The sequence below is a fragment of the Acipenser ruthenus genome, chromosome 14 (genome assembly GCF_902713425.1).
Source record: "Acipenser ruthenus chromosome 14, fAciRut3.2 maternal haplotype, whole genome shotgun sequence".
Taxonomy (NCBI): domain Eukaryota; kingdom Metazoa; phylum Chordata; class Actinopteri; order Acipenseriformes; family Acipenseridae; genus Acipenser; species Acipenser ruthenus.
Genome location: NC_081202.1, coordinates 180,001 through 192,500, shown reverse-complemented (window position 1 = coordinate 192,500; position 12,500 = coordinate 180,001).

Genomic DNA, 12,500 nt, shown 5'->3' with positions numbered 1-12,500 from the left:
TTTTTTTTTTTTTTACGTTTTGGTGGCGTGAACTTGATTGGTCCTGTGCAGAGCAGGGCAGGGCTGGCGCTATTAATTGAATAATTTTTTTTTTTTTTTTACGTGGTGGTGGCGTGAACTTGATTGGTCCTGTGCAGAGCAGGGCAGGGCTGGCGCTATTAATTGAATAATTTTTTTTTTTTTTTTTTTTACGTGGTGGTGGCGTGAACTTGATTGGTCCTGTGCAGAGCAGGGCAGGGCTGGTGCTATTACTTGAATAATTTATTTATTTATTTATTTTTTTTTACGTGGTGGTGGCGTGAACTTGATTGGTCCTCTGCAGAGCAGGGCAGGGCTGGTGCTATTACTTGAATTATTTATTTATTTATTTATTTTTTTACGTGGTGGTGGCGTGAACTTGATTGGTCCTGTGCAGAGCAGGGCAGGGCTGGCGCTATTACTTGAATAATTTTTTTTTTTTTTTTATTTTTAAGTGGTGGTGGCGTGAACTTGATTGGTCTTGTGCAGAGCAGGGCAGGGCTGGCGCTATTACTTGAATAATTTTTATTTTTTTTTATTTTTTTTTTACGTGGTGGTGGCGTGAACTTGATTGGTCCTGTGCAGAGCAGGGCAGGGCTGGCGCTATTACTTGAATAATTTTTTATTTTATTTTTTTACGTGGTGGTGGCGTGAACTTGATTGGTCCTGTGCAGAGCAGGGCGAGCAGGGCAGGGCTGGTGCTATTACTTGAATAATTTTTTATTTATTTTTTTTTTTACGTGGTGGTGGCGTGAACTTGATTGGTCCTGTGCAGAGCAGGGCAGGGCTGGCGCTATTACTTGAATATTTTTTTTTTTTTTTTTACGTTTTGGTGGCGTGAACTTGATTGGTCCTGTGCAGAGCAGGGCAGGGCTGGCGCTATTAATTGAATAATTTTTTTTTTTTTTTTACGTGGTGGTGGCGTGAACTTGATTGGTCCTGTGCAGAGCAGGGCAGGGCTGGCGCTATTAATTGAATACATTTTTTTTTTTTTTTTTTACGTGGTGGTGGCGTGAACTTGATTGGTCCTGTGCAGAGCAGGGCAGAGCAGGGCAGGGCTGGTGCTATTACTTGAATAATTCTTTTTTTTTTTTTTTTTTTTTTTTTTACGTGGTGGTGGCGTGAACTTGATTGGTCCTGTGCAGGGCAGGGCAGAGCAGGGCAGGGCTGGTGCTATTACTTGTATAATTTTTTTTTTTTTTTTTTTTTTTTACGTGGTGGTGGCGTGAACTTGATTGGTCCTGTGCAGAGTAGGGCAGGGCTGGCGCTATTACTTAAATAATTTTTTTTTTTTTTTTTTACGTGGTGGTGGCGTGAACTTGATTGGTCCTGTGCAGAGCAGGGCAGGGCTGGCGCTATTACTTGAATAATTTTTTTTTTTTTTTTTTTTTTACGTGGTGGTGGCGTGAACTTGATTGGTCCTGTGCAGAGCAGGGCAGGGCTGGCGCTATTACTTGAATACATTTTTTTTTTTTTTCTTTTTTACGTGGTGGTGGCGTGAACTTGATTGGTCCTGTGCAGAGCAGGGCTGGGCTGGCGCTATTAATTGAATAATTTTTTTTTTTTTTTTACGTGGTGGTGGCGTGAACTTGATTGGTCCTGTGCAGAGCAGGGCAGGGCTGGCGCTATTAATTGAATAATTTTTTTTTTTTTTTTTTTTTACGTGGTGGTGGCGTGAACTTGATTGGTCCTGTGCAGAGCAGGGCAGGGCTGGCGCTATTAATTGAATAATTTTTTTTTTTTTTTTTTTTTTACGTGGTGGTGGCGTGAACTTGATTGGTCCTGTGCAGAGCAGGGCAGGGCTGGCGCTATTACTTGAATAATTTTTTTTTTATTTTTTTTTTTTACGTGGTGGGGGCGTGAACTTGATTGGTCCTGTGCAGAGCAGGGCAGAGGAGGGCAGGGCTGGTGCTATTACTTGAATAATTCTTTTTTTTTTTTTTTTTTACGTGGTGGTGGCGTGAACTTGATTGGTCCTGTGCAGAGCAGGGCAGGGCTGGCGCTATTACTTGAATAATTTTTTTTTTTTTTTTTTTACGTGGTGGTGGCGTGAACTTGATTGGTCCTGTGCAGAGCAGGGCAGGGCTGGCGCTATTACTTGAATAATTTTTTTTTTTTTTTTTTTTTTACGTGGTGGTGGCGTGAACTTGATTGGTCCTGTGCAGAGCAGGGCGAGCAGGGCAGGGCTGGCGCTATTAATTGAATAATTTTTTTTTTTTTTTTTTTTACGTGGTGGTGGCGTGAACTTGATTGGTCCTGTGCAGAGCAGGGTAGGGCTGGCGCTATTACTTGAATAATTCTTTTTTTTTTTTTTTTTTTTTTTTACGTGGTGGTTGCATGAACTTGATTGGTCCTGTGCAGAGCAGGGCAGGGCTGGCGCTATTAATTGAATAATTTTTTTTTTTTTTTTTTACGTGGTGGTGGCGTGAACTTGATTGGTCCTGTGCAGAGCAGGGCAGGGCTGGCGCTATTAATTGAATAATTTTTTTTTTTTTTTTTTTTTACGTGGTGGTGGCGTGAACTTGATTGGTCCTGTGCAGAGCAGGGCGAGCAGGGCAGGGCTGGCGCTATTAATTGAATAATTTTTTTTTTTTTTTTTTTACGTGGTGGTGGCGTGAACTTGATTGGTCCTGTGCAGAGCAGGGCAGGGCTGGCGCTATTACTTGAATAATTATTATTTATTTTTTTTTTTACGTGGTGGTGGCGTGAACTTGATTGGTCCTGTGCAGAGCAGGGCAGGGCTGGCGCTATTACTTGAATAATTTTTTTTTTTTTTTTTTTTTACGTGGTGGTTGCATGAACTTGATTGGTCCTGTGCAGAGCAGGGCAGGGCTGGCGCTATTACTTGAATAATTTTTTTTTTTTTTTTTTTTTTTTACGTGGTGGTGGCGTGAACTTGATTGGTCCTGTGCAGAGCAGGGCGGGCTGGCGCTATTACTTGAATATTTTTTTTTTTTTTTTTTTTTTTTTACGTGGTGGTGGCGTGAACTTGATTGGTCCTGTGCAGAGCAGGGCGAGCAGGGCACGGCTGGCGTTATTACTTCAATTATTTTATTTTTTTTTTTTTTTACGGTGTGGTGGCGTGAACTTGATTGGTCCTGTGCAGAGCAGGGCGAGCAGGGCAGGGCTGGCGCTATTACTTCAAAATTTTTTTTTTTTTTTTTTTTTTTTACGTGGTGGTGGCGTGAACTTGATTGGTCCTGTGCAGAGCAGGGCGAGCAGGGCAGGGCTGGCGCTATTACTTCAAAAATTTTTTTTTTTTTTTTTTTTTTACGTGGTGGTGGCATGAACTTGATTGGTCCTGTGCAGAGCAGGGCGAGCAGGGCAGGGCTGGCGCTATTACTTCAAAAAATCTTTTTTTTTTTTTTTTTTTTTTACGTGGTGGTGGCGTGAACTTGATTGGTCCTGTGCAGAGCAGGGCGGGCTGGCGCTATTACTTGAATAATTTTTTTTTTTTTTACGTGGTGGTGGCGTGAACTTGATTGGTCCTGTGCAGAGCAGGGCAGGGCTGGCGCTATTACTTGAATAATTTTTTTTTTTTTTTTTTTTTACGTGGTGGTTGCATGAACTTGATTGGTCCTGTGCAGAGCAGGGCAGGGCTGGCGCTATTACTTGAATAATTTTTTTTTTTTTTTTTTTTTTTTACGTGGTGGTGGCGTGAACTTGATTGGTCCTGTGCAGAGCAGGGCGGGCTGGCGCTATTACTTGAATATTTTTTTTTTTTTTTTTTTTTTTTTTACGTGGTGGTGGCGTGAACTTGATTGGTCCTGTGCAGAGCAGGGCGGGCTGGCGCTATTACTTGAATATTTTTTTTTTTTTTTTTTTTTTTTTACGTGGTGGTGGCGTGAACTTGATTGGTCCTGTGCAGAGCAGGGCAGGGCTGGCGCTATTAATTGAATAATTTTTTTTTTTTTTTTTTACGTTGTGGTGGCGTGAACTTGATTGGTCCTGTGCAGAGCAGGGCGAGCAGGGCAGGGCTGGCGCTATTAATTGAATAATTTTTTTTTTTTTTTTTTTTACGTGGTGGTGGCGTGAACTTGATTGGTCCTGTGCAGAGCAGGGCAGGGCTGGCGCTATTACTTGAATATTTTTTTTTTTTTTTTTTTTTTTTACGTGGTGGTGGCGTGAACTTGATTGGTCCTGTGCAGAGCAGGGCGAGCAGGGCGAGCAGGGCAGGGCTGGCGCTATTACTTGAATAATTTTTTTTTTTTTTTTTTACGTGGTGGTTGCATGAACTTGATTGGTCCTGTGCAGAGCAGGGCAGGGCTGGCGCTATTAATTGAATAATTTTTTTTTTTTTTTTTTACGTGGTGGTGGCGTGAACTTGATTGGTCCTGTGCAGAGCAGGGCAGGGCTGGCGCTATTACTTGAATAATTTTTTTTTTTTTTTTTTTTTACGTGGTGGTGGCGTGAACTTGATTGGTCCTGTGCAGAGCAGGGCGAGCAGGGCAGGGCTGGCGCTATTACTTCAAAATTTTTTTTTTTTTTTTTTTTTTTTACGTGGTGGTGGCGTGAACTTGATTGGTCCTGTGCAGAGCAGGGCGAGCAGGGCAGGGCTGGCGCTATTACTTCAAAATTTTTTTTTTTTTTTTTTTTTTTACGTGGTGGTGGCGTGAACTTGATTGGTCCTGTGCAGAGCAGGGCAGGGCTAGCGCTATTAATTGAATAATTTTTTTTTTTTTTTTTTTTTACGTGGTGGTTGCATGAACTTGATTGGTCCTGTGCAGAGCAGGGCAGGGCTGGCGCTATTACTTGAATAATTTTTTTTTTTTTTTTTTTTTTTACGTGGTGGTGGCGTGAACTTGATTGGTCCTGTGCAGAGCAGGGCGGGCTGGCGCTATTACTTGAATATTTTTTTTTTTTTTTTTTTTTTTTACGTGGTGGTGGCGTGAACTTGATTGGTCCTGTGCAGAGCAGGGCAGGGCTGGCGCTATTAATTGAATAATTTTTTTTTTTTTTTTTTACGTGGTGGTGGCGTGAACTTGATTGGTCCTGTGCAGAGCAGGGCAGGGCTGGCGCTATTACTTGAATAATTTTTTTTTTTTTTTTTTTTTTACGTGGTGGTGGCGTGAACTTGATTGGTCCTGTGCAGAGCAGGGCAGGGCTGGCGCAGTTACTTGAATATTTTTTTTTTTTTTTTTTTTTTTTTTTACGTGGTGGTGGCGTGAACTTGATTGGTCCTGTGCAGAGCAGGGCAGGGCTGGCGCTATTAATTGAATAATTTTTTTTTTTTTTTTTTTACGTGGTGGTGGCGTGAACTTGATTGGTACTGTGCAGAGCAGGGCAGGGCTGGCGCTATTACTTGAATAATTTTTTTTTTTTTTTTTTTTTTACGTGGTGGTGGCGTGAACTTGATTGGTCCTGTGCAGAGCAGGGCGAGCAGGGCAGGGCTGGCGCTATTACTTCAAAAATTTTTTTTTTTTTTTTTTTTTTACGTGGTGGTGGCGTGAACTTGATTGGTACTGTGCAGAGCAGGGCAGGGCTGGCGCTATTACTTGGATAATTTTTTTTTTTTTTTTTTTTTTTACGTGGTGGTGGCGTGAACTTGATTGGTCCTGTGCAGAGCAGGGCGAGCAGGGCAGGGCTGGCGCTATTACTTCAAATTTTTTTTTTTTTTTTTTTTTTTTTACGTGGTGGTGGCGTGAACTTGATTGGTCCTGTGCAGAGCAGGGCGAGCAGGGCAGGGCTGGCGCTATTACTAAAAAATTTTTTTTTTTTTTTTTTTTTTACGTGGTGGTGGCGTGAACTTGATTGGTCCTGTGCAGAGCAGGGCGAGCAGGGCAGGGCTGGCGCTATTACTTCAAAATTTTTTTTTTTTTTTTTTTTTTTTTTACGTGGTGGTGGCGTGAACTTGATTGGTACTGTGCAGAGCAGGGCAGGGCTAGCGCTATTAATTGAATAATTTTTTTTTTTTTTTTTTTTTACGTGGTGGTTGCATGAACTTGATTGGTCCTGTGCAGAGCAGGGCAGGGCTGGCGCTATTACTTGAATAATTTTTTTTTTTTTTTTTTTTTTTACGTGGTGGTGGCGTGAACTTGATTGGTCCTGTGCAGAGCAGGGCGGGCTGGCGCTATTACTTGAATATTTTTTTTTTTTTTTTTTTTTTTTACGTGGTGGTGGCGTGAACTTGATTGGTCCTGTGCAGAGCAGGGCAGGGCTGGCGCTATTAATTGAATAATTTTTTTTTTTTTTTTTTACGTGGTGGTGGCGTGAACTTGATTGGTCCTGTGCAGAGCAGGGCAGGGCTGGCGCTATTACTTGAATAATTTTTTTTTTTTTTTTTTTTTTACGTGGTGGTGGCGTGAACTTGATTGGTCCTGTGCAGAGCAGGGCAGGGCTGGCGCAGTTACTTGAATATTTTTTTTTTTTTTTTTTTTTTTTTTTACGTGGTGGTGGCGTGAACTTGATTGGTCCTGTGCAGAGCAGGGCAGGGCTGGCGCTATTAATTGAATAATTTTTTTTTTTTTTTTTTTACGTGGTGGTGGCGTGAACTTGATTGGTACTGTGCAGAGCAGGGCAGGGCTGGCGCTATTACTTGAATAATTTTTTTTTTTTTTTTTTTTTTACGTGGTGGTGGCGTGAACTTGATTGGTCCTGTGCAGAGCAGGGCGAGCAGGGCAGGGCTGGCGCTATTACTTCAAAAATTTTTTTTTTTTTTTTTTTTTTACGTGGTGGTGGCGTGAACTTGATTGGTACTGTGCAGAGCAGGGCAGGGCTGGCGCTATTACTTGGATAATTTTTTTTTTTTTTTTTTTTTTTACGTGGTGGTGGCGTGAACTTGATTGGTCCTGTGCAGAGCAGGGCGAGCAGGGCAGGGCTGGCGCTATTACTTCAAATTTTTTTTTTTTTTTTTTTTTTTTTACGTGGTGGTGGCGTGAACTTGATTGGTCCTGTGCAGAGCAGGGCGAGCAGGGCAGGGCTGGCGCTATTACTAAAAAATTTTTTTTTTTTTTTTTTTTTTACGTGGTGGTGGCGTGAACTTGATTGGTCCTGTGCAGAGCAGGGCGAGCAGGGCAGGGCTGGCGCTATTACTTCAAAATTTTTTTTTTTTTTTTTTTTTTTTTTACGTGGTGGTGGCGTGAACTTGATTGGTACTGTGCAGAGCAGGGCAGGGCTGGCGCTATTACTTGAATAATTTTTTTTTTTTTTTTTTTTTTACGTGGTGGTGGCGTGAACTTGATTGGTCCTGTGCAGAGCAGGGCGAGCAGGGCACGGCTGGCGTTATTACTTCAATTATTTATTTATTTTTTTTTTTTTACGGTGTGGTGGCGTGAACTTGATTGGTCCTGTGCAGAGCAGGGCGAGCAGGGCAGGGCTGGCGCTATTACTTCAAAATTTTTTTTTTTTTTTTTTTTTTTTACGTGGTGGTGGCGTGAACTTGATTGGTCCTGTGCAGAGCAGGGCGAGCAGGGCAGGGCTGGCGCTATTACTTCAAAAATTTTTTTTTTTTTTTTTTTTTTACGTGGTGGTGGCATGAACTTGATTGGTCCTGTGCAGAGCAGGGCGAGCAGGGCAGGGCTGGCGCTATTACTTCAAAAATTTTTTTTTTTTTTTTTTTTTTACGTGGTGGTGGCGTGAACTTGATTGGTCCTGTGCAGAGCAGGGCGGGCTGGCGCTATTACTTGAATAATTTTTTTTTTTTTTACGTTGTGGTGGCATGAACATGATTGGTCCTGTGCAGAGCAGGGCAGGGCTGGCGCTATTAATTGAATAATTTTTTTTTTTTTTTTTTTACGTGGTGGTGGCGTGAACTTGATTGGTACTGTGCAGAGCAGGGCAGGGCTGGCGCTATTGAATAATTTTTTTTTTTTTTTTTTTTTACGTGGTGGTGGCGTGAACTTGATTGGTACTGTGCAGAGCAGGGCAGGGCTGGCGCTATTACTTGAATAATTTTTTTTTTTTTTTTTTTTTTACGTGGTGGTGGCGTGAACTTGATTGGTCCTGTGCAGAGCAGGGCGAGCAGGGCACGGCTGGCGTTATTACTTCAATTATTTATTTATTTTTTTTTTTTTACGGTGTGGTGGCGTGAACTTGATTGGTCCTGTGCAGAGCAGGGCGAGCAGGGCAGGGCTGGCGCTATTACTTCAAAATTTTTTTTTTTTTTTTTTTTTTTTACGTGGTGGTGGCGTGAACTTGATTGGTCCTGTGCAGAGCAGGGCGAGCAGGGCAGGGCTGGCGCTATTACTTCAAAAATTTTTTTTTTTTTTTTACGTGGTGGTGGCGTGAACTTGATTGGTCCTGTGCAGAGCAGGGCGAGCAGGGCACGGCTGGCGTTATTACTTCAATTATTTATTTATTTTTTTTTTTTTACGGTGTGGTGGCGTGAACTTGATTGGTCCTGTGCAGAGCAGGGCGAGCAGGGCAGGGCTGGCGCTATTACTTCAAAATTTTTTTTTTTTTTTTTTTTTTTTACGTGGTGGTGGCGTGAACTTGATTGGTCCTGTGCAGAGCAGGGCGAGCAGGGCAGGGCTGGCGCTATTACTTCAAAAATTTTTTTTTTTTTTTTACGTGGTGGTGGCGTGAACTTGATTGGTACTGTGCAGAGCAGGGCAGGGCTGGCGCTATTACTTGAATAATTTTTTTTTTTTTTTTTTTTTACGTGGTGGTGGCGTGAACTTGATTGGTCCTGTGCAGAGCAGGGCGAGCAGGGCAGGGCTGGCGCTATTACTTCAAAATTTTTTTTTTTTTTTTTTTTTTTACGTGGTGGTGGCGTGAACTTGATTGGTCCTGTGCAGAGCAGGGCGAGCAGGGCAGGGCTGGCGCTATTACTTCAAAAATTTATTTTTTTTTTTTACGTGGTGGTGGCGTGAACTTGATTGGTCCTGTGCAGAGCAGGGCGAGCAGGGCAGGGCTGGCGCTATTACTTCAAAATTTTTTTATTTTTATTTTTTTTTTACGTGGTGGTGGCGTGAACTTGATTGGTACTGTGCAGAGCAGGGCAGGGCTGGCGCTATTACTTGAATAATTTTTTTTTTTTTTTTTTTTTACGTGGTGGTGGCGTGAACTTGATTGGTCCTGTGCAGAGCAGGGCGAGCAGGGCAGGGCTGGCGCTATTACTTCAATAATTTTTTTTTTTTTTTTTTTACGTGGTGGTGGCGTGAACTTGATGGTACTGTGCAGAGCAGGGCAGGGCTGGCGCTATTACTTGAATAATTTTTTTTTTTTTTTTTTTTTTTACGTGGTGGTGGCGTGAACTTGATTGGTCCTGTGCAGAGCAGGGCGAGCAGGGCAGGGCTGGCGCTATTCAAAATTTTTTTTTTTTTTTTTTTTTTACGTGGTGGTGGCGTGAACTTGATTGGTACTGTGCAGAGCAGGGCAGGGCTATCGCTATTACTTGAATAATTTTTTTTTTTTTTTTTTTTTTACGTGGTGGTGGCGTGAACTTGATTGGTCCTGTGCAGAGCAGGGCGAGCAGGGCAGGGCTGGCGCTATTACTTCAAAATTTTTTTATTTTTATTTTTTTTTTACGTGGTGGTGGCGTGAACTTGATTGGTACTGTGCAGAGCAGGGCAGGGCTGGCGCTATTACTTGAATAATTTTTTTTTTTTTTTTTTTTTACGTGGTGGTGGCGTGAACTTGATTGGTCCTGTGCAGAGCAGGGCGAGCAGGGCAGGGCTGGCGCTATTACTTCAAAATTTTTTTTTTTTTTTTTTTTTTTACGTGGTGGTGGCGTGAACTTGATTGGTCCTGTGCAGAGCAGGGCGAGCAGGGCAGGGCTGGCGCTATTACTTCAAAAATTTATTTTTTTTTTTTACGTGGTGGTGGCGTGAACTTGATTGGTCCTGTGCAGAGCAGGGCGAGCAGGGCAGGGCTGGCGCTATTACTTCAAAATTTTTTTATTTTTATTTTTTTTTTACGTGGTGGTGGCGTGAACTTGATTGGTACTGTGCAGAGCAGGGCAGGGCTGGCGCTATTACTTGAATAATTTTTTTTTTTTTTTTTTTTTACGTGGTGGTGGCGTGAACTTGATTGGTCCTGTGCAGAGCAGGGCGAGCAGGGCAGGGCTGGCGCTATTACTTCAATAATTTTTTTTTTTTTTTTTTTACGTGGTGGTGGCGTGAACTTGATGGTACTGTGCAGAGCAGGGCAGGGCTGGCGCTATTACTTGAATAATTTTTTTTTTTTTTTTTTTTTTTACGTGGTGGTGGCGTGAACTTGATTGGTCCTGTGCAGAGCAGGGCGAGCAGGGCAGGGCTGGCGCTATTCAAAATTTTTTTTTTTTTTTTTTTTTTTACGTGGTGGTGGCGTGAACTTGATTGGCCCTGTGCAGAGCAGGGCGAGCAGGGCAGGGCTGGCGCTATTACTTCAAAATTTTTTTTTTTTTTTTTTTTTTTACGTGGTGGTGGCGTGAACTTGATTGGTCCTGTGCAGAGCAGGGCGAGCAGGGCAGGGCTGGCGCTATTACTTCAAAATTTTTTTTTTTTTTTTTTTTTTACGTGGTGGTGGCGTGAACTTGATTGGTACTGTGCAGAGCAGGGCAGGGCTATCGCTATTACTTGAATAATTTTTTTTTTTTTTTTTTTTTTACGTGGTGGTGGCGTGAACTTGATTGGTCCTGTGCAGAGCAGGGCGAGCAGGGCAGGGCTGGCGCTATTCAAAATTTTTTTTTTTTTTTTTTTTTTTACGTGGTGGTGGCGTGAACTTGATTGGTCCTGTGCAGAGCAGGGCAGGGCTGGCGCTATTACTTGAATAATTTTTTTTTTTTTTTTTTTTTTACGTGGTGGTGGCGTGAACTTGATTGGTCCTGTGCAGAGCAGGGCGAGCAGGGCAGGGCTGGCGCTATTACTTGAATATTTTTTTTTTTTTTTTTTTTTTTACGTGGTGGTGGCGTGAACTTGATTGGTCCTGTGCAGAGCAGGGCGAGCAGGGCAGGGCTGGCGCTATTACTTCAAAATTTTTTTTTTTTTTTTTTTTTTTACGTGGTGGTGGCATGAACTTGATTGGTACTGTGCAGAGCAGGGCAGGGCTGGCGCTATTAATTGAATAATTTTTTTTTTTTTTTTTTACGTGGTGGTGGCGTGAACTTGATTGGTACTGTGCAGAGCAGGGCAGGGCTGGCGCTATTACTTGAATAATTTTTTTTTTTTTTTTTTTTTTTACGTGGTGGTGGCGTGAACTTGATTGGTCCTGTGCAGAGCAGGGCGAGCAGGGCAGGGCTGGCGCTATTACTTCAAAAATTTTTTTTTTTTTTTTTTTTTTTACGTGGTGGTGGCGTGAACTTGATTGGTCCTGTGCAGAGCAGGGCGAGCAGGGCAGGGCTGGCGCTATTCAAAATTTTTTTTTTTTTTTTTTTTTTACGTGGTGGTGGCGTGAACTTGATTGGTCCTGTGCAGAGCAGGGCGAGCAGGGCAGGGCTGGCGCTATTACTTCAAAAATTTTTTTTTTTTTTTTTTTTTTACGTGGTGGTGGCGTGAACTTGATTGGTACTGTGCAGAGCAGGGCAGGGCTGGCGCTATTACTTGAATAATTTTTTTTTTTTTTTTTTTTTTACGTGGTGGTGGCGTGAACTTGATTGGTACTGTGCAGAGCAGGGCAGGGCTGGCGCTATTACTTGAATAATTTTTTTTTTTTTTTTTTTTTTACGTGGTGGTGGCGTGAACTTGATTGGTCCTGTGCAGAGCAGGGCGAGCAGGGCAGGGCTGGCGCTATTACTTCAAAAATTATTATTTTTTTTTTTTTTTTTACGTGGTGGTGGCGTGAACTTGATTGGTCCTGTGCAGAGCAGGGCGAGCAGGGCAGGGCTGGCGCTATTACTTCAAAATTTTTTTTTTTTTTTTTTTTTACGTGGTGGTGGCGTGAACTTGATTGGTCCTGTGCAGAGCAGGGCGAGCAGGGCAGGGCTGGCGCTATTACTTCAAAATTTTTTTTTTTTTTTTTTTTTTTACGTGGTGGTGGCGTGAACTTGATTGGTACTGTGCAGAGCAGGGCAGGGCTGGCGCTATTACTTGAATAAATTTTTTTTTTTTTTTTTTTTTACGTGGTGGTGGCGTGAACTTGATTGGTCCTGTGCAGAGCAGGGCGAGCAGGGCAGGGCTGGCGCTATTCAAAATTTTTTTTTTTTTTTTTTTTTTACGTGGTGGTGGCGTGAACTTGATTGGTACTGTGCAGAGCAGGGCAGGGCTGGCGCTATTACTTGAATAATTTTTTTTTTTTTTTTTTTTTTACGTGGTGGTGGCGTGAACTTGATTGGTCCTGTGCAGAGCAGGGCGAGCAGGGCAGGGCTGGCGCTATTACTTCAAAAATTATTAATTTTTTTTTTTTTTACGTGGTGGTGGCGTGAACTTGATTGGTCCTGTGCAGAGCAGGGCAGGGCTGGCGCTATTACTTGAATAATTTTTTTTTTTTTTTTTTTTTACGTGGTGGTGGCGTGAACTTGATTGGTCCTGTGCAGAGCAGGGCGAGCAGGGCAGGGCTGGCGCTATTCAAAATTTTTTTTTTTTTTTTATTTTTACGTGGTGGTGGCGTGAACTTGATTGGTCCTG